Source organism: Podarcis melisellensis (assembly GCF_964234715.1).
Source record: "Podarcis melisellensis genome assembly, chromosome: 6".
Lineage (NCBI taxonomy): Eukaryota > Metazoa > Chordata > Lepidosauria > Squamata > Lacertidae > Podarcis > Podarcis melisellensis.
Window position 1 is genome coordinate 11,819,010 of NC_138538.1, and position 26,570 is coordinate 11,845,579.

General features: G+C 46.4%; 1 long non-coding RNA gene across 1 annotated transcript; it reads right to left on the bottom strand.

The window, feature by feature from the left end:
- Positions 1-1,601: 1,601 nt before the first annotated feature.
- On the bottom strand, positions 1,602-26,570 carry LOC309373256. The gene is made up of 3 exons (XR_014169908.1): positions 26,460-26,570; positions 7,763-7,888; positions 1,602-1,709 (listed from the first exon to the last, which is right to left on the bottom strand). It is a non-coding gene; the product is annotated as an uncharacterized lncRNA (long non-coding RNA).

Below are 26,570 nucleotides of genomic sequence, written 5' to 3' on the forward strand. Positions count from 1 at the left end.
TTTCTGAAACAGTACCCAATCTGAAACACAGCCTCTGAAATTTGGACTTCCCCGAATTTTGCATTGTAGCTTTCCAGCTAAGTAATGCGTACAAAAATGCATGTGGCAGGGTAAAGTGTGCATAAAAGTGCATGCATTCATGAAAATAAAACAAAGTAATGGATTGTATCAGGTGGAAATGCTTTCTGAAAATGTGTATCTTAAGCACACTAAAATCATGATGAATTTTCAGGACTAAAAGGGAAAAAATGCAACCTGATGTGGAAATGTGGAGACCTGAAGAAAAACGAGAAGCTGAGAGAAACAAAAATGGATGGATTTAGGATCATAGAATCCTAGAGTTGGAAGGGACCCCAAAGGCCATCTAGTCAACCCCTTGCAATGCAAGAATCTCGGCTAAAGCATCCATGACAGATAGTGATAAAACAGACTTGCTCAATGGGACTTCTCCCTACTGCAGTTTTTGGAGGTGCACAGAAGTGGAGTCCTGTTGTTTGAGATGCTGCTTGCACAGGGCTAGATACAACCCATTATCGTTCAACACAACCCACTTCACAGAGCTGTTGTGATGTTTAGGGATGGGGCATGTTGCTTCTCTGTGCTCAGTTAGTGCTAGTAGGTTTCGTCAGGCTGGGTCAGAATGCTCCAAAACTCAGCAATTGGAATTTTGGTGTGAAAAAGTTTTTTTAAAAAAAAATTTGGTACTGCAGCCTTATTGGGAGGATTCACAGGGCAGTCCGAGAATCATTCTGCTTGTGGACAAGTGAACTCCACTAAGTTCACTTTCTTGTTCAATTTCCACAAACTTTGTCACCATCCCTAGGGATGATAGAATGCAGCCACCTATAAACTGCTCTGTATAGTACTTATCTCTAATACATTCTGGAGATACCTCTTTGTTTTCCCATTCCGCCCCTCAGATAATTCTCTACAAGAACCTGTGTGCTTTTATAAGTCAAGCTAGCCAGGCCCAGCCCTGCTAGCTGTCTGGCTAGGAGGCCACCTGGGAAACTTGTATAAGAAGCACTGACCTTTGTGAAGAAAGGGCAAGGTATAAGCCTGATAAATAAATAAGTGGAATAAACATGTGTGCCCAGCGTTTTCCCTGCTCTTGAAAAATGAATGCCCTTGCAAGGGAAGGTTCTCTGCCTCTACGTTGGGGTTTGTATTCATAAATTCATGCATGGAGCTATGTTTCCAAATTCAGGTATGTCCCTTCAGTGGAAGTGGTGGCTGTTGGCCAGCTGACACCCGCCCCCAACTCCAACCACAAATACATGCAGATGTTGCATCAGCTTTCCCAAAAACTCATTTTCATGTTTAACCTGGCAGCCACAAGCCCTACCCTCCAACTGAATTAATCTGTCGTGACACTGAAGATTTAAATTGCTGTTGACTGGGCAAAGCGGTGGGGTGGGGGTGCCAAACCCTCATGTGATGCTTTTTAAAAAGCTAAAAACAAGGCAAATGCAAACTGTGCTTAATACAATATGTACAAGAAGAAATGGAAATAAGATTAGAAGTGATGTGTGTGCCAAGAGGCCTTCTTCAGGCAGTGCAGATGCAAAAGAACAAGGTTAATAAATTTTATTTTATTTTTTCCCCATCCTCAAAAGCTGGCAGAAGTCTTCGTAGCAACAAGGTCAATTCTAACCTTATTTCTGCATCCCCCCCCCCCGATTCTCCTCCTCATTTCTTCTCTCATTCTCCTAAGAAGAAAATGGGGACCATTTAATGGATGCCGTAATACTTTTGGTTCTAGAGATGTCCTCGTTTCAAGAATGGTTAAATGTCACTGCGAATCTTTGAAATGATTAAAAGGAAACATGTAAAATGGAGACAGAGGGGTAGACACAGACTCTGCCTGTTGTACTTGGTGGGGCATCATTCTGATCAGCTTAAGCTCCATTGATTTCAATGGGTCTACTCTAAGCATGAAAAGCAATGACAAACCTAGTCAGCATCTTAAAAAGTAGAGACATCACCTTGCCAACAAAGGTCTGTATAGTTAAAGCTATGGTTTTCCCAGTAGTGATGTATGGAAGTGAGAGCTGGACCATAAAGAAGGCTGATCGCCAAAGAATTGATGCTTTTGAATTATGGTGCTGGAGGAGACTCTTGAGAGCCCCATGGACTGCAAGAAGATCAAACCTCTCCATTGTTAAGGAAATCAGCCCTGAGTGCTCAGTGGAAGGACAGATCGTGAAGCTGAGGCTCCAATACTTTGGCCACCTCATGAGAAGAACAGACTCCCTGGAGAAGACCCTGATGTTGGGGAAGATGGAGGGCACAAGGAGAAGGGGACAACAGAGGACGAGATGGTTGGACAGTGTTCTCGAAGCTACCAACATGAGTTTGACCAAACTGTGGGAGGCAGTGGAAGACAGGAGTGCCTGGCGTGCTCTGGTCCATGGGGTCACGAAGAGTCAGACACGACTAAACAACTAAACAACAACTCTAAGCATGTAATCAGTTTTCTGACAACTGTAGACACTTGGATTGGAGGAAGGTCCATTATAAAAGCAGACCCATTCCTCAGCACGTTTGAGACCTATTATGCAGAATGGACAATTTTCTTGTGCTTTTGTTAGGGCTCTTTATCATTAATAATTGCACAGAGGTGAGGATTTTAGTATGTGCTCCTTGACATATTACTCTCGACTGTAAGCAAGTGTTTGAAAAATGTAATCTGCCAAAATGCCATTCTCTGCACAACCATAATTTGGGGAAAAGGGATGGTAATGATGAGGAAATAACAGCTAAAGTTAGATGAAGGGTGTTTCGGTGGTGTGATGTCTTATCTCAGGCAGAGATGTCCTACTGAATTGAATGGAGCTTGCTTCGAGGTAAGCGGGGTTTGGATTCTTCTGCCTGAAATCTCGATCTCATCCAAGATCCTTTTCAGCAAGAGCTTTCTGCCACGAAACCCTTAGAAACAAACTTTTAAAAATCAATACTGCCATTTCACTCTTGCAGACATTATGGTTCTCTCTCACACATCATAATCATCATCATCTTCTAAAACTATCAGTGCATTTGGCATTTTATGGAGTAATGTAAGCTGAGAATAGTCGTTACCCTGCCCGCCTCGCAGCCTAAAAATGCAATCCTATACAGGTCGACTTTGTAGGAGGAAACCCCACTGAAATCAATTGAGCCTCCACCCAAGGTAAATGGGTGCAGGATTGCAGTGCAAATTTCAGACACCATTCACTGGGATCTTCTGCCCCACAAGTTGCTAATCAGTGCATAAGGGAGAAGAAGAAGGGGTGAAGTCTTCATTTCAAAACTTCTCTAATGCTTCTGCTATCACTGCCTGTGGAACAGAGGCAGAGGGAGCAGGAAGCATACCGGAGCGAGGGAGCCACTAGGGGGCGCATCGGAAGATGGCTGACAATAACATCTCTCCGACCCACACGAGGTAATTTGGAGATTATGATGGGAGTAATTAGCCTCCCTACCCCCCCCAGGATGGTGGTGGGGGGACTGCCCTTGCCTGCTGTGCCCTATACCACCCTCGAATTTGTGGGGATGGGGGCACTAGGCACAAAGCCCTCCAGTGGGATTCCGGCACTCCTGGACGCCGTCCCTGATCCGCCCGTCCCTGATCCACTAGCTGCAAGAACTTCAAAAGAAACAATTTGGATGAAGGAATGCACATATCTCAAGGAAGAAGGGGGAGTAAAGACTGCTAACAGAAGAGATCTCTGATAAAACAAGACAAGAATAAAACATGAGAAGATACACCAAGATACGGTATGGCAAATGACTGATGGGGGAGGGGGAAAACTTTCCTTTCTTTCCTTATGTGATTAAACAAGAATCCCCTCCCCTCACGAGTCAGAATTGTCATTTTAAGGACTTAAGCTGTGGATTTAAGGCTGTGTGGAGATAAACTTTCGAACCAGAGCATGTTTTAAGAAGTGCGTGGAATGTATAAGAGCTTTGGAATGGCGCAGTTTAAAATGCCGTCGCCATATTGGGAAGTTCTGTCGGAGGTCTTGAGTCTGGGAGGAGAAAGAGAGAAATAGAGCTGTTTTTATATTGTGGGTGAAACTCCTCAGTGGGACTTAAGAGCGACAGTTTTACGAGATCAATGATGGAAAGAGCGATGTTATCTATGAAGGTGATGATATATGGAAACCATCTTGATTTGAGGATTGGAAGAACGGAAAATTCACACAGGATTATTATTGGTGTTTAAGGAGACTATCAGAAGAGATTGTAAGGAAAAAAGAGAAAATATATGAACAAGATGTGATGTGGAAACAGCAAGATAAGACTGGATAGAATTATGAACTCTGTTTGGACTGATTTGGATTGATTTGGACATTAACGCAGTAGCAAGAAGATGATCAGAATCCCTCTTCGGATCTTGAAATATGGGTCCCCCCAACAAAATTTAAAATTCGGCTTTGTAATTCGGAATTTATGTGATGTGATTTAATTTGATTTGATTGGCCGGTTAATAATAATAATATTTTTTTTTAAAGGAAGCATACCGTAGCAAAGCTACAGGTAGTTAGTGGGCATTTTTCAACCCACTCCCATTTGGGCTCTGAAAAAAAATTCCGGTTTCTCCCATTTGGGGGGGGGCGGGGTATTGAAATCCATTTTGAATTAAAATAGGGAGAACTCAAAGTCACCTGTCCCCAGAAGGAAATGAAATATGTGCAAACTGCCTATGACCAGAGATTACCTTAAAAGTGGCTCAGTTCTGTGCTGCTGCTATAAAATTAATGACACAAGCCTTGAAGGAATCTTACCGCCGATGCCTTAAATTAGCAATTAAGGTTTCAACTTACATATTTTAGCTGTTTTTATCTGAATTATTTATCGTGTATTAGCTCACGGAGCTTAATTTTAACATATTTATGCTTGCTTAGTATCTGTTGTTGCCTATGTTGCACTCTGGTCGGTGACCAAAATAAATCGATTCATTCATTCATATGACCTAAGTTCTAAAATATTCAGTTTGCTTAGATGTACATATACATATATGTATTTTTATTTATTTTTATTTATTGAATTTATATACCGCCCTATACCTGCAGGTCATATGCATATACATATACAGTAAATCAGAACCACTGGGGCTTCTTGATGTATCAGCTCCACCTTGGAAATAGAATTATTGCCCTGTTCAGAATTCTAACGCATGCCTCCTGTTACCCACTGAGTGGGACTGCACTGATTAGCTATGTCCCTGAGGCCTATCACTCAACATCCAAAAAACCAAAGTGCTGTACCAACAAGTACAAAATACCCCCCCTGCAGCGCCACAAATCCAACTCAATGGTGTAACATTGGAAAATGTTGATCACTTCTCCTACCTGGGCAGTTATCTCTCCACAAGGGCCAACATTGATGCCGAAATCCAAAAGTGCTGAAATCCGAAAGTGCAGCTTTCTCCCGATTGAAGTGCAGAGTGTTTGAGGACCGGGACATTTGCAGGGAAACCAAAATGCTTCTTTACAAAGCTATTGTACTACCAACCTTACTGTACGCTTGTGAAACATAGATCACTTATAAACACCACCTCCAACTCCTTGAAAGATTCCATCAACGGTGTCTCCGGAAAATTTTACACATCACTTGGGAAGACAGGCGAACTAATGCCAATGTACTGGAAGAAGCAAAGATTACCAGTGTTGAAGCAATGATTCTTCAACATCAACTTCATTGGACTGGACATGTTGTGCAGATGCCTGATTATCGTCTTCCAAAGCAACTACTCTATTCCAAACTTTAAAATGGAAAGTGTAATGCTGGTGGTCAACAAAAGAGGTTTAAAGACTCTCTCAAGGCAAATCTAAAAAAAAAAAAAAGTAATATAAACACCAACAACTGGGAAACACTGGCCTGCGAGCACTCCAATTAGAGAACAGCATTTACTCAGGACGCAAGGGAGAAACGTGCTAAGAGGAAGGCATGCTTGGCAAATCCACACCGTGATCACCTCATGCCCAGAAACAACTGCCCCCACTGTGGAAGGACATGTGGATCCAGAATTGGCCTCCACAGTCACTTACGGACTCATTGTTAAAACCATGTTTATGGAAGACAATCTTACTCGGCTACGAGTGATTGCCAAAGAAGAAGAAGACTGCATGTGTGAACCAGTCTCATCCCTTGGTGCCTGGACCTAGAGCATGAATGTTCAGAGAGACAGAGACTTCACACAGCTGCCCAGCTGCCAGGGCTATGCCTAAGTATGTGATGTCTGGGACAAGGTTACTTGGTGCTGTCCAACTCACACTTTGGGAAAATGCATGCTCATGTGTTGCATCTACTGTGGGAGTGGGTTCTGGAGACAGAGCAAGAGGTCTGGAGTTGAGGAAGTGAGCTTTCAACCCAACTGGGGTCTAGAGGAGACTCAGAGGCTTATATTCTCATTGTTAACTCCTCTTTTTTCCTGGTCATCTGTTGGATCATTAAGAATGTGAGGATAGCCCTTCAGAATCAGGCCAATGGCCCATCTAGTCCAGCATCCTTTTCTATTTCTGACCTGAAGCCCATGAGCCTGAACTAACTACAACAGCATTCTCCCCTTCTGTGGAGAGAGTCCTCCTGAGTAGACCCTTGCACTCTTCCTCCTGAGTAGATCCTTCAACCCAAAGAGACCTCCAGCAGTAGAGTCTTCTGGCAGCCAAGGGGACACTCCTGTGACTGTGGGTTTTCCATTGGGGCTGACTGTTGCCTTTGCTCTTGAGGAGCAGATGATGATTGGGCAGAATTGGAGATCAAGGTAGGCCTGTGGTTAGACAGATCATTGCAGGAGCTCAGGTGAGACATGCAGGATCCAAGCCACTTTAGGCTGCCTTGGGTACTTCTGAGATGTTCTTCCGGGTCCTCAGTTGGAGTGAGGCCTGATGCTTCTTCAGAGGAGGTCTCTACAAGGCATCCCCAAGGCCCAACTCCAAGATTGGGCGAGATCCTGACAATGCATGAGTCAAAACTTGTGAATAGGTCATTAAGAACTCCCAAACTTCATGGAGCAATTTTGATGATGAAAATTTTGGAAGCATCCTGTCTGAAGGCTACAAAACCCAATTTGCTCGAGCATTTTTTCCCAACTTTTGCTTCATTTTGTATCTCCATCTGAGAGTTTACATTTTTAAGTTTTAGCCTCAAGCAAATGACTAAGGCTGAGTTACTGCCTGAATCCTTGGCAATGGTGAAAGGGAGGGAATTTAATAAGTGAAAAGAAAACACACACACACACCCTGACAGATCCATAACTACATGCAATGCAAATAAGCTCTTGCATCAAAATGTAGAAACGATAATGCAATTTAATGGCTTAAGGACTTTTTAAAAGGATGAAAATGCCTGCTATATTTTGACAGAGCAAAGATATCTAAGCTGCATGCCGGGGATGCGGTGGAGCCTAGCTCTATAAGTCTTGGAGATGATTTGACAAGAACAATTTCAATGTTCAGTTTAATGCACTTATGACAAATTTAAGTGATGAATCGATGCCCAAGAGGCCATGTGACTGGAATTAGGAGGCACAAATTCCCTTGTTATGGGAGCAGCTACAGGGCAGTTCAGTGCTGACAGGCATACTAAAAGTTAGGCAAAGGAAATCTACAAAGAACATTATGTCAATGGCAGAGGAAATGGAAAGCTATATATTTATTAAACCGTAATGTCACCAGGTGAAGCTTTGCAGCACTGAAGACACTTCTTGGTTCTCCAGATGCAGGAAGAGGAAATCTTATTGGCGTAAATTCAGCCGGCGGAGAAAAGCAAACATTACCTTAGAATCCCAGAAGTTGCTCTTGCAGTCTTGTCCTCAATTTACTGTACGCTTGTGGCTTCCTCCTGCCACAGATGTGCCGATCAGCATGAGGTCATGCATGGATTCCTGCACTGCTCCCAGGAGCTATGGGGGGGGGGAACTGTATGTCACGATTAACATGAAATGCACAGCTCTCATGCTTTTCTTTAATGGCTTGCAGCCAGAGATCCCCCTTCCCTGACTAATTGTCATCAGAATTGTGGTACATGGGGCAAGAAGCTTTAACTCTCCCCAACCACAATCCCCTGAGATTGATTGATTGATTGATTGATTGATTTATGAGAAACCAAACCTAATGAAATTGGGGGGTTTCAGGTTCCTCAGTTTTTGACTGGGCAAGGAAGGGATAAACGTCTCCTGCCAGAATGCTGCAATCTTGATAACAATTTTAAAAATTGTCCCCCTGTAAAGACAAATATGCTCTTCATTATGTCTCATGTGGTCTTTCATCCTTCCTTGGAACAAAACACAAGAAGAATGCAAGAATAGCTCTGCAGCGTCAGAGCGAGGTCCCATCTAGTTAGGTGTGGCTAGCCAGATGTCTTCCAGAATTCCAGATGCTATCAAACCAGCGATCAGACCTGGATCGGGTCTGATGCCATTGAACAATGGCAGTGAGACTGGCTCAGGAATCAACAGATTCTGAACCATCTCCGCTCTTCTCTACCTCTAGAATGTCCCATTTGAGGGGCTTTTGTGGGCTTCCACTAGGGGGCATCCTGCCCATCTGTGTGTTCAGTGAGTGGAAAGGGGTGTGTGACTTGGATGGTGTGGTTGTTGGTGGTGATGGCTGGCTTGTTTTCTGGGAAAGGTGGGTGATGAGTCACTTTTGCCCAATCCACCACCACCCTAATCTGGATGAAGGGGTTGGTGGTCTGGATTGTTCCATTACTTCGGAATAAATTCCACTGAATTCAATGGAACTTGCTTCTAAATTGACAAGTATAGGATTGTGCTGCTGACCAGCTGTGTCTAGGTTCTGTTGGAGATGAAATAAAAGCTGCTTGATGGATCTGTCAGATTACTGACTCTCAGGATAGACTTCTCGAGAGGCTGATCAAGCAGATGCAGGGACTGGATTCCTTGCTCAGGAACAACCCTGGTGTGTGCTTTGTAGGCTAGCTCAGTACCCCACTATCTTAAAAAAGAGCCTTTGTCAGAACTTGTCAAAAACTAGACAAAATTTTGAAAGCTCATTGAATACAGAGGTAGTTACTGAAAGTGAAACAGCACACACACACACACACACACACACACACACACACACACACACACATCTCTGGCCCAGTTGTGTTCCTCATAAGCATCTCTGGTTCCCAGGAATTTCCATCTAAATGTTGCATTACAATTTACATTTGTCATGGGATGTCTGCACACAGCAATACCTGAGGCTGGCTGGTTATCCTAATCCGTAATGATGAAGATGAAATGGGACAGACGTAGATTTACATTTCTTCCCATTTTTTTTAAAAAACTGCAGGGTTCCCTTCAAGTGGAAAAGTTTGCCAGCTTTGTCACGAACCAGGGGAGGCAAGGGTGGACAGCAATGGATCAGAAGGAACTGTCACAACCCCAGCTTCTGTTCCTGTGAAATTGCAATAGATTGTTCCTTGCAGAGTGTCTGCAATTATATAAGCACGGGGATTCCTACAGCCGGTCATCTCAGAATTGGTAGCACTGCGTGTAGAGTCCTCTGGTTTAATGAACAAAATTTAGCTCTAGTGGGTCATGGAGAGCAGTCTGATGAACTCTAGGCTGTAAATGTCACCAATTTTCAGATTTGCTTGAGTGGCCTGGTTACCCACTTGCCTTGCTTTTAGGATAATCTCAAAATCTACAGCAAGTGGAGATAGCAAATTCCCTGGCTCATCTAATGCATCGAAAGGACATTTGGGTTTGATGCTGGCCCTACAAAGGTTGTTATGCACTGAACCACTGTCAGTCATTTTCTCGCATCCAAGGAAAGTTAGTTCCTCATCCAAAGCGAGGGATGCGTCTTGTAATTGTCTGTCACCCTCTCTGTTCTTCCATTTCGAAGGCTGCAAAGAAAGGTCATGTGATGGAGGGTAAATTAATTTCGCTTTACATACAGATGCAGTCTTGCCAAATACAGTTTGGCAAAATACTCGGTTTTCAAAAGTAATCCATTTCGGAAGTTCCGAAACTTTCAAAAACTGAAAACTCAGTACAGAAGCCTCAAAACCAGGCATAGGCAACTCCGGCCCTCCAGATGTTTGGGACTACAATTCCCATCATCCCTAGCTAACAGGACCAGTGGTCAGGGATGATGGGAATTGTAGTCCCAGACATCTGGAGGGCCAGAGTTTGCCTATGCCTGCTCAAAATGGAAAACTCAATATGAAAGTCACGTTTCATGTTTGACTTCTGAGGTGTGTTTAAAAACTGAAGCATTTACTTCCAGGTTTATGGTGTTTGAAAACCAAAACATTCGTCAATGGAGACATTCAAAAACTGAGATACCACTGTACACACTTCTTGAAAGAATGTGTGAAACAGATGCATGCAACTCTTTGACATTTGCTGCACTCTGAATTTTGTGATCCAGTATTCCAGCCAAAGATAGATACAAAAATGTGTATATTGGAGGGAGGGTTTATAAGGTGTGTATCTTACTGAAAATAACAAGGCATTTACTTGGAAGATGGCTTGCCAAAATGCATACATTAGGTGAAACAGAATGCAAAATGTGTCTATCAGAGGGAAACACACACACAAGTTTATCTAGATCTGGAGAAACAGGAAACAGGGAAACACTGCACTGGAGCAAAAAATGGGTTTCTGGGAAATATTTATAATCACCTTGTAACCAATTCTGGGAGAATATTTTGCAAAGCCTTAGAAGCAAGTGTGTTGCAGACAAAAGACACTGCCTCAAGTGGGATATAGTGGTATGGCATGTTGGTCTAGGACCTGGGAGACCAGGGTTCAAAGCCCCACTCAGCCATGAAGCTCACTGGGTGACCTTGGGCCCGTCAACGTCTTTTAGCCTAACCTACCTCACAGGGCTGTTGTGAGGATGAAATGGGGAGGTGAAGAACTGTGTACGCCTTGGAGCTCTTTGGAGAAAAAGCTGGGATATAAATGCAAAATATGCCACACAATTTAACGAAAAGGATCTATAAGGGCCTCATTCTCTGCAACTTTGGATATGGCTGACATCTGAAGGGATTTGTTTGCAAGCATCTGAATGATGCATGCCCCTGTCGGCCCCTAATGGAGCCTATCTGTAACAACATTTTAACACCACAAGGGCTTCAGAGCAGGAAAAAGGATCTCAGCCTCACAAAAGAGTTAGCGGGAATGATTTGGGAGCACAGCTCAGACAGGAAGGCTCCCTGCCTCTTTCATATGCTCCCTAAGCCCCTGAAGAATGGCTCAGGTTTAATCGACAGTAGGATGTCTGACTCCTCTTTTCAATCAAATCTGAAAAGACATCTTGCAGGGTGACATGTCAGCTGGAAAAGTTTAACTACAGGTGCAAGGAAACGGCAGTGCAAGAGGCTTTTTTTGTCTCTCTTCCTACTTTTCTTTGAAGGCTGGAAGTAAAAACGTCTGTGTCTGGAAAGAAAGAAAGAAAGAAAGAAAGAAAGAGGAAGTGAAAGCTTAGCGCACAAGCCAACTAGGTGGTTGTCACCATCGATGGTGAGGGTTCCGTTGTGATGATGACCTCACTTCAAAGACAGCTACAGTAATCCTTCAGAGAATCAAATTCAGTCTGGGAAGGAGAGAACTCTCACATGAAATGGCTTCCGACATATCAAAGGCAACAGTCTGAGTAACTGAAAGATGAGGGAAACTGTCAATGCACGAAAGGTCCTACCGAGTTTTATTCAGGGGTGGGGGTGGGAATCATCAGAAGAACCTGCACAGAGAGACCCATGATAGTTAGGTTGGCTGAATTGGTTAGATCCTGCTGGATAGAAGTTTTTTTTTGGGGGGGGGGGTGTTGTGGCACAGTAATGGAAATATATGCCTACAGATTTGCCAAAGTGCACAAGGCTGCCTTATATTGAATAAAAGAAGGGGTGAATCTGTGAGCTTCAATTTCTCCCAGTTTCTCCTTTTCCCAATCTTAAATTCCTTTTCCCTATCTTAAATTCAGTTCTTCCACTCTGGGTGAGAGCGGAAGAGTGAGTTAAGCCCTGCCAAGTGCTTCAGAAATAAAACTGCTGGCACATTTGCAAAGCTAAGCAGGGTCGGGTATGGTTTTGAATTGGATGGGGGACCGCATGTTGAGATACATTGCCAGGGGTTCGATTGGATGGCCTTTGGGATCTCTTCCAGCTCTATGATTCTATGCACCTAAACTACCTGATGGCTCATTGCCAGAAATCTGAGCTGCAGCTCTCACAGCAGGAAAGGAAACGTGAGAAGTCAGAGATGGCTAGTAGCAACAATTGTAGCAGAGGAGTTGCAGGTTGTAGATATTTGCAAATAAAACCACATATCATAAAGACAACACAGTCTCTGTTGTGCCTTATTTCTGAAGGAAACATGAACCCTAGGTAAGTATCTGGCACCCCTGGAACTGCTAGGTGAAGATTGTGGTGACGTCTCTCTCTCTTTCTCTCTCTCATCTCCATCTCTCTCTCTCTCTCTCTCTCTCTCTCTCTCTCTCTCTCTCTCTGTCTCTCTGTCTCTCTGTCTCTCTCATCCATCTATCATCTATCTATCTATCTATCTATCTATCTATCTATCTATCTATCATCTCTCATCTATCTATCTATCATTTATCTATCTATCATCTATCTTAAACAGAACCCAAAGTGAATTTTAAAAACAACAGCAAGCAGGAAGTCTAACCACATCAGCTAACTGCTATAAATTATATCACAGCAATTTAACTGTTCAATTATAACCCAATGAAAATATTTTATAAGTGAAAAAAGTTGTGAAACAATTCTGGCACATGCATTTCAGTTCATTTTATATATTTAATGGTGATAGTCATTTAATCCTTTGTATTTGTGAGAAACCATAACAGCTATCGTAGCACGATAGCCAATGTAATTCAATTTTTTTGTTTATTTCTCTTCAAACAAACAAAAAACCCACTGAATGAAAAAAAATTATCAACAGAATCCCTTTGTTAGTTTTCAATACATGCCTATTCAGTCAATCTGAGGATAAATACATTTTACTTTTCTCTCTAGAGACATAAGCTAGACATGCGTTACTGATATTCCCTTATCTAGGATGGTGCAAAGGGTGTTAGATAATTATACCACAGGATATGCTGTCATTTTTTTGAATTTGCATATACAGTAGGCTCATTAATACTGATTGCTAATTTTCATTTATCACGCCTCTACCTGATAAATTTTGTGCCTCTTGAATATAAGGATATACAGGCAGAACGAGAGGGGGGAACAGCTTGAATGGGGAAGGTTATCAGTCTATCATACCTGAGCTGGAAGCTACCAATGGACAATGAAGGCAACATCACCAAGAAGGGGCATGTTGTGCAGATGTCAACTGATGCTGACTATGGATGTGGCAATTCAAATCACTTTTGAATTGTTTGCTTTATTGTTTATTTCCATTATGGGTTCTTTAATGCCATTGCATATTATAATCATGGATCAAATTTATAGCTAGCTCTAAACTGCTTAGAAGCCATTTCAGCATATCACAGAATCATAGAGTTGGAAGGGACCCAAGGGCCATCTAGTCTGACCCCCTGCAATGCAGGAAACTCAACTGTGCTGGTCCCAGGGGGGATGAGGTATTATTACCGTAGGCCAAGATCAACAGGGAGCCGGGCAGGTCAGCAGGAACGGAGGTAGGGCAGAAGCAGGAGTCCAGGTGGGGAAGCAGGAACACTGGTAAGGCAGAAGCAGGAATCCAGGCGGGGAAGCACGAACACTGGTAAGGCAGAAGCAGGAATCCAGGCGAGGAATAGGCACACTGGGAGTGCCAAACAAGGACTGGGTAAAGCAGATACTTCACAACGACATTGCTCCCGCAACCTGAGACCGGGCTGCCTGACCTTTATCTTCTTCTAAGGCCGGGGGCAGTCCCGGCCCCCAGAAGCCCCGCCTCTCTTGGCCTTAAGGCGAGCACTCCTCCTGGGAGACACCAGTTCCCTTCGCCTCTCTGCCCTAAGCCTCTGCAGATCAGGAGAGGCCGAAGGGTTACTGGGTCCTGGAGGAGGCTCACCTGTAGCCACTGAGTCTTCCAGCACCTCTGGGGCCTGAATGATTTCACCTGGTGCCTGCTCTTGAGTTTCCTCAGCAACTAGGCCTTGCCCCAGTTCAGCCGGCCCTGGAGGCGGGGACTCCTGTGCCGGCTGGGGTTCCTCCGGATCGCTCTCAGACTCGGAATCCCAGGCCATCACACCATCCCCCCTCCCAGGCCCCCCCTCACTTGAGGGCCCGGACCCGGCTTGCTGGGGTACGCTGCATGAAACTCCCGGATGCAGGCAGGTGCGTGGACGTTGACCGCTGGTTCCCAGGAGCGGTCCTCTGGCCCATACCCCTTCCAGTCAATGAGATACTGCAGCCTTCCCCTGCGGTATCGGGAGTCCAGAATGCGTTCCACCTCGTACTCTGGCTCTCCCTGCACCAAAACTGGCTGCGGTCGGGGACGGTCTGGGTGGAACTCGTCGGGTGGGGCCACCGGACTCAGAAGGGACCTGTGGAATACCGGGTGAACCTTCAGGTTTGCTGGCAACTGGAGACGGAATGCCACAGGCGAGACCTGGTCCACAATAGGGAACGGGCCGGTGAACCGGGCGTCCAGCTTCCGCGAAGGTCGAGAAGGGTGGAGGTGGCGAGTGGAAAGCCATACCAAGTCACCGACGTGAAGTTCCGGCCCCACCTGGCGGTGGCGGTCGGCCTGGACCTTGTACGCCTCCTTGGCCTGGCGCAGCTGCTCCATCAACCGCTGTTGCTGGGACTGGAGCTCCTGAAGCCACTCTGTCACCGCAGGGACCGCAGATGCCGGCAGCACATCCGGAAACAACCGTGGGTGAAGGCCATAACTGGCTTGGAACGGGGTCTGCTGGGTGGACGCATTCACCGCGTTGTTATAAGCGAACTCCGCCAATGCTAGGTGGTCGACCCAGTCGTCCTGCTGGTAGCTGCAGTAACACCGGAGGTACTGTTCCAGTACCGCGTTCGCCCGTTCTGTCTGGCCATCAGTCTGTGGGTGGTAAGCAGATGAGAGACAGACCTCTGTTCCGAGGGCCTGGTGCAAAGCACGCCAAAACCGGGACGTGAACTGAACGCCGCGGTCGGATACTACACGCTCAGGTAGGCCATGCAGGCGGAAGACATGCTGAAGGTACAGCTGCGCGGTTTCCTTAGCTGAGGGTATGGATGGGCAGGGGGCACAGTGCACCATCTTCGTGAAGTGGTCGGAGAAAACTAGAAGGCAGGTGCAGCCACGAGACGGGGGTAACTCCACTACAAAGTCTAGAGAAACTGTGTGCCAAGGACGTGGTGGAACCGGCAACGGCTGAAGAAGGCCGGGGGGTCGCCCGGTAGGCCCCTTGGCCCGCCTGCAGACGTCACAACCAGCGACGTAGCGAGCCACGTCAGCCTTCAAGCGGGGCCACCAAAACTCACGGCTTACCAGATGGGTGGTCCGATACCGCCCAAAGTGCCCCGCCGCTGGAGCGTCATGGGACATCCGGAGAACCTCAGCCCGCAGCGGCCCTGGTGGGATGTACAGGCGCCCGTGGTGCAGCAGAAGACCCTGATGCGAAACCAGCCCTGGATACTGAGGGCATGATCCTTCGGCCAGTTCCCGGAGTCGTTCCTGGGCCCAAGCGTCGACCCGTTGCTGTTCCCGCACCTGAGCCTGCAGTGGCTCAACCTCCTGGGTGGCCAGGAATGCAGCTGGTGGTAGGATCGTGGTGGGTGCTGCTTGCTGAACCGTGTCTGCGTTGTCTTCAGGTTTCCGGGACAGGGCATCCGCCTTCTGGTTTTGGGAGCTAGGGATGTAGCGGATCCGGAACTGGAACCGGGAAAAGAACAACGCCCACCGGATCTGCCTTTGGTTCAGCTTGCGGGTGGTCTGGAGGTATTCCAGGTTCCGGTGGTCGGTTCTCACCTCCACCGGGTGTCTTGCTCCTTCAAGATGGTGGCGCCAAACCTCAAAGGCCACCTTGATGGCCAGCAGTTCCCGCTCCCACACGGTATAGTTACGCTCCGCTGGAAGGAGCTGGCGGGAATAGAAGGCGCAGGGTAAGAGTGGCGCTTCCGGTTCGTGCTGCTGAGACAAGACGGCACCGAGAGCCGTACTGGAGGCGTCAGTCTCTACCACAAAGGGTCGAGAAGGATCCGGATGCTGCAAGATTGGCGCTCTCTGGAAACAGGCCTTCAACCCTTGAAATGCCTCCTCCGCCTCCTTGTCCCAGGAAAACGGCGTCTTGGGGCGCAGAAGCCGGGTCAACGGGGTGGTGCGGTGAGCATAATCCGCAATGAAGGTCCGGTAATAGTTGGCAAACCCCAGGAAACGCTGTAGGTCCTTGCGGTTCCGAGGTGCCGCCCATTCTCGAACCGCTGCCACCTTCCCAGGATCCATCTGCACCCCACCTGGTGAGAGTCGATGACCCAGGAAGTCCACTGACTGCTGATGGAACTCGCACTTGCTGAGCTTTGCATACAGACGATGCTCGCGCAAGCGCTGCAGCACGGTCCGGACATGGCCCTCGTGGCACGCCGGGTCACGAGAGTAAACCAGAATGTCATCCAAGTACACCACCACGTACTTGTCTAGCAAGTCCTGAAATACGTGGTTGATGTACCGTTGAAACACAGCAGGCGCGTTGCACAAACCAAAGGGCATAACCAGGTATTCAAACTGTCCGTACCGGGTCCCGAATGCTGTCTTCCACTCATCCCCGGCGCGGATCCGAATCAAATTGTAGGCTCCCCGGAGGTCTAGCCTGGTGAACACCTGCGCCCCTTGCACCCGCTCCAGTAACTCCGAAATAAGGGGCAAGGGGTACCGGTCCGGGATGGTAATCTTGTTCAGGGCCCGGTAATCATGGCAAAGGCGGAGCTCCCCACATTTCTTTTTAACAAAGAGCACTGGCGCAGCAGTGGGCGAGGTAGAAGGTCTAATGAACCCTCGCTCCAGGTTCTTGCGCAAGAAGTCCTGCAAAGCCTCGCGCTCTGGCTCTGTTAACGAGTATAAGCGACTCACCGGTAGAGGCGCTCCGGGCTGGAGGTCTATGCCGCAGTCAAAGGACCGATGCGGCGGCAGCTGGTCTGCCCCCCGTTCCTCGAACACGTCGTGATAGTCCCGGTACTCCGCGGGGAGCGTTGCAGCAGCCTCCTCAGTGGGCGCAGCTGCTAGCATCTCAGTCTCAGCAGACGAACTGGGGTCTGGGAAGTGTACAGTCCGTTTGACCCAATCAATCTGCACATTGTGATCCTCTAGCCAGTCCATCCCAAGCACCAGGGGGAACCGGGGCATGGAGGCAATATCCAGAGTTCGCATCTCACGGTGCTGCTGGAGGCACAGGACCAGGGGCTGGGTCTCTCGAGTGACGGCGCCCGAACGCAGTGGCCGTCCGTCGATTGCCTCCACCTGTACCGGTTCTGGCTTGTTCCGAAGTGGCACCCGATGCTGGGCAGCAAAAGCAGCGTCCATATAAGAGCGGGTTGCCCCTGAATCCACCAGGGCAAGGGTAAGAATCCATGGCCCTCCTGGAGGGTATAGATGTACCGGAACCATAAGGTGTTGTAATTCGATTGGTGCGGTCCCATTCTGTGCTGTTTGGGACCCCAGGGAGCCAGGGCCATCAGCTACTGGGGTTGGCGGTTTCTCAGGACAGGATCGTGCATAGTGTCCGCTTCCGCCACAATAGAGACATAGATTCCCCTCCCGACGCCGCGACTTCTCTGCGGGGGAGAGGCGTGGCCGCACTGCCCCAAGCTGCATGGGTTCCTCCAATGACTCAGCTGGGCCTGTGGGGCTGCTGGTGGACCCCGGGGCCGAGAACTGGAGGTGCCGGCGGCCCCGAGCCTGACGCCGGTCCTCTAGCCGATCGTCTATCTGTAGACTCCGCTGAATAAGAGCGTCTAGCGTGGTGGGGCGTTCCATTGTGGCCAGCTGGTCCAGTATCTCATCTGAAAGCCCCTCGAGATACTGGTCCCGAAGAGCAGAGTCGTTCCAGGTCAAGTCCTGTGCCAGCAGCCGGAATTCTGTGGTGTATGCGGCCACCTTAGACTTGCCCTGTCTCAACCGCCGAATCGCCCGGTTGGCTTGACTCCCCTTCAAAGGGTTGCCGAACGCGGCCTCCAACAGATTGCAAAACCCCCCGTAGTCTGCCAGCAAGGGGGAGTCTTGCCTGAGCAGCGGCAACGCCCACTTGGCCGCCTGGTCCTTTAACAAACTAATCAAAAAATGCACCTTGGTGCGGTCGTCGGGGAAGTTCCGGGCGCGCCCCTGAATATACAGCTTGGCCTGGGCAAGGAACATGGGAAAGCTGGCCGGAGCCCCATCAAACTTCTCAGGCAAGGCCACTGGGTACTTGCCAGAAGCCGGGGCGTCGGCCCCAGGAGCCGGTAGGGCGTCCAAACGCTGCTGTAGTGCCGCAACCACGTTACTGAGCTGCTGCACGGTGTGCGTCAAGGCCTGGTTCTCCTGGGCTATTGCCAACAATGTAGCCGCTTGGTCAGCCATGGCCTCTGAATCTTCCCAAACGCACCCCAACAAAGAGGGAGTGCGGGTGTGGCGGGAGCAAACTGTGCTGGTCCCAGGGGGGATGAGGTATTATTACCGTAGGCCAAGATCAACAGGGAGCCGGGCAGGTCAGCAGGAACGGAGGTAGGGCAGAAGCAGGAGTCCAGGTGGGGAAGCAGGAACACTGGTAAGGCAGAAGCAGGAATCCAGGCGGGGAAGCACGAACACTGGTAAGGCAGAAGCAGGAATCCAGGCGAGGAATAGGCACACTGGGAGTGCCAAACAAGGACTGGGTAAAGCAGATACTTCACAACGACGTTGCTCCCGCAACCTGAGACCGGGCTGCCTGACCTTTATCTTCTTCTAAGGCCGGGGGCAGTCCCGGCCCCCAGAAGCCCCGCCTCTCTTGGCCTTAAGGCGAGCACTCCTCCTGGGAGACACCAGTTCCCTTCGCCTCTCTGCCCTAAGCCTCTGCAGATCAAGAGAGGCCGAAGGGTTACTGGGTCCTGGAGGAGGCTCACCTGTAGCCACTGAGTCTTCCAGCACCTCTGGGGCCTGAATGATTTCACCTGGTGCCTGCTCTTGAGTTTCCTCAGCAACTAGGCCTTGCCCCAGTTCAGCCGGCCCTGGAGGCGGGGACTCCTGTGCCGGCTGGGGTTCCTCCGGATCTCTCTCAGACTCGGAATCCCAGGCCATCACATCAACTAAAGCATCCATTACAGATGGCCATCCAACCTCTGCTTAGACACCTCAGTGGTATATCAATCAATCAATCAATCAATCAATCGACTGATTAAATAATTGGTAATAATAATAAATAATAATAATTTTTTTAATATACCCCGCCCTTCCCGGTTCAGAAAACTGGGCTCAGGGTGGCTAACAACAAATTTAAAACACTTAATTTATGCAACAAAAAAACAGCATAAAATACAGTATAAACCGTGAATAACAATAAATTCAGAATTCAAAAATCAATTTAGGGGGAAAATCCATCCAATAAACATTAGATGATCACCAGGACTAGCTGGCTAAATTAGTCCTATTTGGGCCAACAAGGAGACCAGGGGAGAATTAGCTGTGGGATCCCAGAGCAGGTAATCTTTATAAAAAGGGGAGGGGGAGGGAAGGAAGGGGAATAAAAGATCAGGCTAAGTTCAAATTGAAAGCCAGGAGGAATAGCTCTGTCTTACAGGCCCTGCAGAAGGAAGTTAAATCCTGCAGGGCCCTGGCCTCATTGGACAGAGCATTCCACCAGGTTGTAGCCATCACTGAGAAGGCCCTGGCCCTGGTGGAGGATAATCTGACTTCCTTAGGGCCCGGGACCTCTAAACTATGATTATTCATGGACCTTAAGGTCCTCTGCGGGGCAGACCAGGAGAGGCGGTCCTGTAAATAAGAGGACCCTAAGCCAGATGTTGGTAAATGACCAACATCTACAAGAAGGAGTATGGTAGGGCACAAACGGATCTCAATTCTTCCCATGGACCCAATGGCTTCTCAGAGGCCTTTTTGCCAACTTTAGGATTCTGACCTTTAACGCACACCCCAGATCTGATTAATTTTCATGGGAGAGAAGTAACTACATTCCACTCCTACGGAAACCAATGAGACTTGAGTTTGCTAACCTGCAGTTGCTTGCATTCCACCCAAAATCTTATTGCATCCTAAATCTATTACCCATAAGGCAAATGCAATGCCAAACAGGCACATTTTACCATTTTCTTGCTTCTAAAATAGGAACTACTAACATTTTGTTCATATTTTTGTCCAGGCTATTTCAAAGAAAGAAAGGAAGGGGGGGGGGGAGAACTGTTCAATTTTGTTTTATCTCTTCCTTTCCTAAAAAAAGGGCATTATTAATTTCAGTTTCAACAACTGTTATTTTTTTCTCTATGTGCGTGTGTGTATTCATATTTAAATTAGGTTCCCTCGAGATGGAAGGAAAGCAAAGAGGTTTTATCAAGAGAGACTAATAATATAGCAGGCAAAGCATCCGAGACTTTCCGTATTGAATGTATAAATCATGCTAGCAGTAACCAGAAATGTTTAAATAATATAGAGAGTCTCGCAATAATATACTTATTAGTTTAAGTAATTTGGGGGCTCTTGTTCACATGGCAAATCTCTCATAGAAAATTTTCTCAGCTAATCACTTGATAACTGAAGCCGAGGGAGGGATATACATATTATTCATCCCATAATTCTTCAGGACTTAAATGTTATCATAGATCTTTGTACTGTGTGGTGGTCGATAACGCATTTATTTAGGACGTTCATTGGGCTCCTATTAAAGAATTCATTTCTCTTTGCTTGGCAAAATGTACCTGAGATAGAGAATTCAAAGTAATAATCAAAATGTTCAAATATAACACTTAATGAAAACAGCAATTTTTATTGTTAAAAAAAAAAAAAGGCAAGGCTGTTGCAAAAAAATAAAATAAAAATCTTTCTTTGCACATTGTATTTTGCTGCCGGATTTGCAAGCAGTGAAAATGGGGAGGAGATTTTGTGAATTTGGGAAGGAAGGGAGGGGAATTTGAGTCAGGAGAGAGACAAACGGTGCCTGCTGATCTCTGTGATAGAGTGTTTCACATGAGTGAGACAATGACACCAAAGGCTTGGTATTGTGTTGATGTCAAATGGGTCTCCTTAGTTCAGGGGGAAATGAGGCTGAAACTAGGCCAGATCATTGAACTGGACCATAAAGCAGTCAGAGAAGAGCACATACTGAGAGTTCTGGGACCACAGAGTGAAGGGTGGGCAAAAAATACTTATAGTAATAATAATAATACTGCAATGGCTGCTGGTGACCTTCCAGTTCAAGGTATTGGCAGTAATATACAAAGCCCAAGTATCTGAAGGAGACCTTCTTCAATAAGTTCCAATGGATAGTTTACTTCTCCTTCTTCTTGGGGTTTAATGGTAGGAAGACCAAGGAGAGGCCCCATTAATGTCATCTACTGTGATCCTAAACTTCTGCCACCTTGAGGGATATCTTCAGGAGAAGAAAAGGCTAAGGAGTAAAAATATCTGGAGTCCCTAAGGTGGTTGGATGACGCCTTGTACACCTCCTTCTGGCAACTCCTGGTGCCAAACATATTACTCTACTTTACTTTGGACCACAAGATAGGGGTCTTGTTGTCTGGGCAACCCAGGACCTCCATAAACACTGCCAAGGGAAAGTCACTTCGGTGCTGCTAACACAGAAGTTTGACTTCACCCCCAGAGGTGACAACTCCATTGTCTCTCAAGACAGACAGATGCCAACAACAAAAGCAGCAATGCACACTCACAGCTGCCCCTTAATCCAGGCAAACAAAAGTATTATTATTATTATTATTATTATTATTATTATTATTATTATTATTATTATCCCTCCCATCTGGCTGAGTTTCCCCAGCCACTCTGGGCAGCTCCCAATCAAGTATTAAAAACGATACAGCGTTAAATATTAAAAACTTCTCTAAACAGGGCTGCCTTCAGATGTCTTAAAAATAGGATAGCTTCTTATTTCCTTCACATCTGAAGGGAGGGTGTTCCACAGGGTGGGCGCCGCTACCGAGAAGGCCCTCTGCCTGGTTCCCTGTAACCTCACTTCTTGCAATGAGGGAACCGCCAGAAGGCCCTCGGCGCTGGATCTCAGTGTCCGGGCTGAACGATGGGGGTGGAGACACTCCTTCAGGTATACAGGACCGAAGCCATTTAGGGCTTTAAAGGTCAGCACCAACACTTTGAATTGTGCTCGAAAACGTACTGGGAGCCAATGCAGATCTCTCAGAACCGGTGTTATGTGGTCCCGGCGGCCACTCCCAGTCACCAGTCTAGCTGCTGCATTCTGGATTAATTGCAGTTTCTGGGTCACCTTCAAAGGTAGCCCCACGCAGAGTGCGTTGCAGTAGTCCAAGTCTTGACCAGAGTTGAAGGACACATTCCAGTCATGCAGAAACATTCAAGGAGGGTGTGAAGCAGGCAGGTGAGCGTATGGCCTTTGGAGAAGGCATGAGAATGGGGTGGGGAAGAGACCTGAAGGGCCACATTTGACCTTCAGACCTGAGGTTCTCCACCCCTTTTATGTGGCTAGCCACCCTGGGCACCTTCTGCAGAGGATAGGCAGGATATACATTTAACAAATAAACACACAAATATTTCTGTTGTCTCCAGCGCTGGAGACTCTACACTAGAATAAAGGGGAAACCAGCCTGCTTCTCAGCAATGATCAAAAGTAATTGGGAAAACATTAACGTTACAAACAGAGGTCTCTCATTGAAGGAAATAAAAATTAAAGAGATCTTGAAGCCCGCCTGACAAAAGGCAATCATGTTTCTGCTACTCCAGCACAAAGGGAGATGAATAATAAAACAATACAGATTTGGGGGAAGCCTTTTCATCTTTGCGGGAAAAGAAGAATGCCAAATATGCAGAAATGGTAAAGTTCAGTCGAGACCGTTTCAAAATGAAATGCAAAGACAATCAGGGGAAAATAAATGGTTGCGCACAGCAAAACACTCATGAAAGGGTGAAATCTCTATTGTTCTATTCCTGGGTGACTTCCCACCCAACCCCCGGAGGTAGAGGCAAATAAATAACCCTTGCACAGCAACAGATCAAAGGCACTTAAGTGTGGATGAAGAGATGAAATACTGATGCAATTTTTTTCTTATGGGAGGCAGCGGGAGGATGAAGAAGGAAAGGTTAAGCAAAAAAGCAAAAGAAGAAAGACAAAGGTGCTGAAGGTCCCTCAATAAATAAAGGCGAGACGGCTGAAGATAAGCAGAGCGGAATTACGAGGCTTGTTACTGGAGGTCCCCCCCCCCCCCCGCCCCAAGACCCTCTGGGGAAGATTGAAAGCCTGATGTACGGTTGCAGACATCCATGAAAGAGTGTTTTAATATTTCCAGCTGAAGTCGGCATCATTTTCAAACACCGATTCTGCACAGCCGTAGCTTGTGCTTTTCGGAATATGCACCTGCTTAGGAACTCTTCCCAGCACTTGGTTCGTTTTCTTGCTCTGTTTATCGGCCACTTTTCTGCCAAGGCATTCTAGAAAGTTTATACTTCTTTGTCGAGAAAGGAAAGGCTTAGAATCTAAGAGACGCAGCCCAAAAGGCAACAGGAGCTGAGAGGAAAGAGGGAAACTAGAAAATCTGCGGTACTACAGTAGTACCTCGGGTTACATACGCTTAAGGTTACATACACTTCAGGTTACAGACTCCGCTAACCCAGAAATAGTGCTTTAGGTTAAGAATTTTGCTTCAGGATAAGAACAGAAATCATGCTCTGGTGGCATGGCGGCAGCAGGAGGCCCCATTAGCTAAAGTGGTGCTTCAGGTTAAGAACACTTTCAGGCTAAGAACGGACCTCCAGAACGAATTAAGTATTTACAGGTACCACTGTATTTCATGTTAGGGTCGTGCCGAAATCTGTCCTCCAGTTTTTCACCATCACTGTGAGGGGGCTGAGGGTGGTGCGTGTGTTTATCTACACCCCCAGGGGTAGGAAACCACTTTCAACTCAAGGACTGAATCCCAAAGTGCCCAGACATATTGATAAGTGGGTAGAATCAGAGGCGGAGGAAGGTTAGGTGGTACCCGGTGCAAAGAATTACTTGTCACCCCCCCCCACACACACATTTATTTTTATTTTTTGCCTGCAAAAATGGTTTTACGTTATTTCATATTTTCTTACAAAGGAATGTGGCCTCTGATAACAAGTAGGCGACTATGGACAGATGCTTAAATCTACAGGATGGATTGTGTTTTGGCTTGTGTTATTTTATTTATATTTATTTATATTTATATTTATATTTATATATATATTTATATATTTATTTATATTTTTTTTAAAAAAAAACCTGCAAAGTGGTTTACCCCAAAAACAAACAAACACACCAGTAAAATCAAGAAAAAATAACAATCCTACTTTAAAACATACAAAAGCTAAAATATTAAGATTAAAATTACTTCAACTTCCTAAGCATCTAGGTATGCTTGCCTAAAGAACAATCCTTTTAGCAGGTGCCTGAAAAAAGTCTAGCAAAGGCACGTGCTTTGTTGCAATAGGTAGGGAGTTCCAAAGTGCAGGTGCTGCCACAGTAAACAATGCAGTACAGATATTATGTGGAACCTGTAGTAGTGCTTGAAACTACTGAAGGGGAGGTTTTATTTATTGTGATCTCACCATGCTCTGTATTACCTAATCTACTCGGCCTAGTCTTACAGTGGTACCTCGCAAGACGAATGCCTCGCAAGACGAAAAGCGCGCAAGACGAAAGGGTTTTTCATTTTTTTAGTTGCTTTACAAGACGAAATGTCTTGCGAGTTTGTTTCCGTTTTCTTAAAACCGTTAATACCAGGGTGCATCCGTGCTTCGCAAGACGAAAAATCCGCAAGACGAAGAAACTCGCAGAAGGAATTAATTTCGTCTTGCGAGGCACCACTGTATTTTCTTCACATAGGCCGACTTTCCAGGACCCAGGAAGCCCAGTGGAGGGTAGGGCAGTAGGGCGGTTCATAATTCTTTTTTCTTTTTTTAAAACTGCCTGCTCCAAAGGTCTTATCTTACTAAACTAGGGATTATATAGCTATATCTGAAATTTCATGCGTATCAGTTAATATCTTGACCCTGCTCCACTGAATTGAAATTTCAGCCTTCACGACATAAGAAAACGGCCGAGTAAACAGCTATTTTCGTGGAGGAAGGTCAAGTTATTAACTGATATGCATGAAATTTCATATATAGCTACATAATCTCTAGTGTAGTAAAATAAGACCTTTGGAGCAGGTATTTTTTTTAAAAAAAGTTTTTTTATGAACCGCCCTATTAGGGCAGTAATTGTTCCTTGATAATTTGTCAACCCCTTCCATGATGGTACCTGGGGCAGCCCGCCCCCCTTCCCTACACCCCTGGGTGGAATGTCCTCACCTGTCAATCACCTGACATCCACAACAGGAAATTTCAAGCCATGGTTGTAAAGGAAGAAACTGGAAGGCACTCAGGCTTCAGAGTGCTTCCAATTTTAACTTTGCAGTCATCACTTGAAGTCATTACTTTTAGAAATCCAGTGCTATTTCCTTTCTCCTGTCTATCACTCCCTGATGGATGTAATCTCTGCCAAAGTGAGGTCAACAGAAAAAAGCAGCCAAATTTGAACTTAACATACCTGGTTCTCCTTTGGCAGCCACGGCTTGAACTTTTCCATGTTTGATGTTAGGCACATTATAAGTGACCTCACAGGCCAAATCAAGGGGTTTGGTGGGTCTTATTAGACCCATCTGTTACAAGTCCCTCACCATCAACTAGATTGGTTTCTGTTAAGGACATGGGATGAATAAGTGAGCATTGGCAATTTCTGTTCTCAATTCCACGTTTGTCAGAATTCTTCAACATCCCTACTCCCAGACAAACCAGTTAAGGGGGTTTCTCTCTTACCTCTCCCTCAGACGCTGAAATTTGCTGAAGTTCATGTATACATTCCAAGAAGATATTGATCTACCCTTGAGATGCAATGTCCTTCAAACAGGGAAGGGGTCCTCTAAGCAACACCCTTTGGTACAAAAATGGTCCCAAAGAATATAATCCCAGCTATGAGCTGCCCAGAGTGGCTGGGGAAGCCCTGCCTGCATATAAGGTGAAGGGTGGGAGCAACAAATACAGCAGCAGCAGCAGCAAATGATGGAGGCTGAGAGTGAACCTTAGGACAACCTCAGAGGCAATGAAGAAATCCAAGAGAAGATGTGGACTTAAGGTGGGGTTGCTACAATGGGGGGCTGTCAGTCAAGAAACTACGCAGTCTTGGGTACCTGGAAGGAAGCAGGTGCCTATAAAAACTTTGGGTGGTGAGTAATAATATACAATTAAGCCTCACAAGAACCTTGTGATGAGAAGAGTGCCAGACCTTCCTTTATAATGAGGCTATTATTGGACTGTAATTGAAAACTAATAAAAATATTATATATAAAAAGACCTTCCTTTGCAAAGTAATAAAGAGACTCACCACATCACCTCTACAAAACTGGGAGGGCTTGTGGCTCTGAAGGGTTTCGGCTAAGCTGCTGCATGTTTCTGGGTTTATAACTTAGGGCATGCTCCTTTTGAGGGTTCTAGC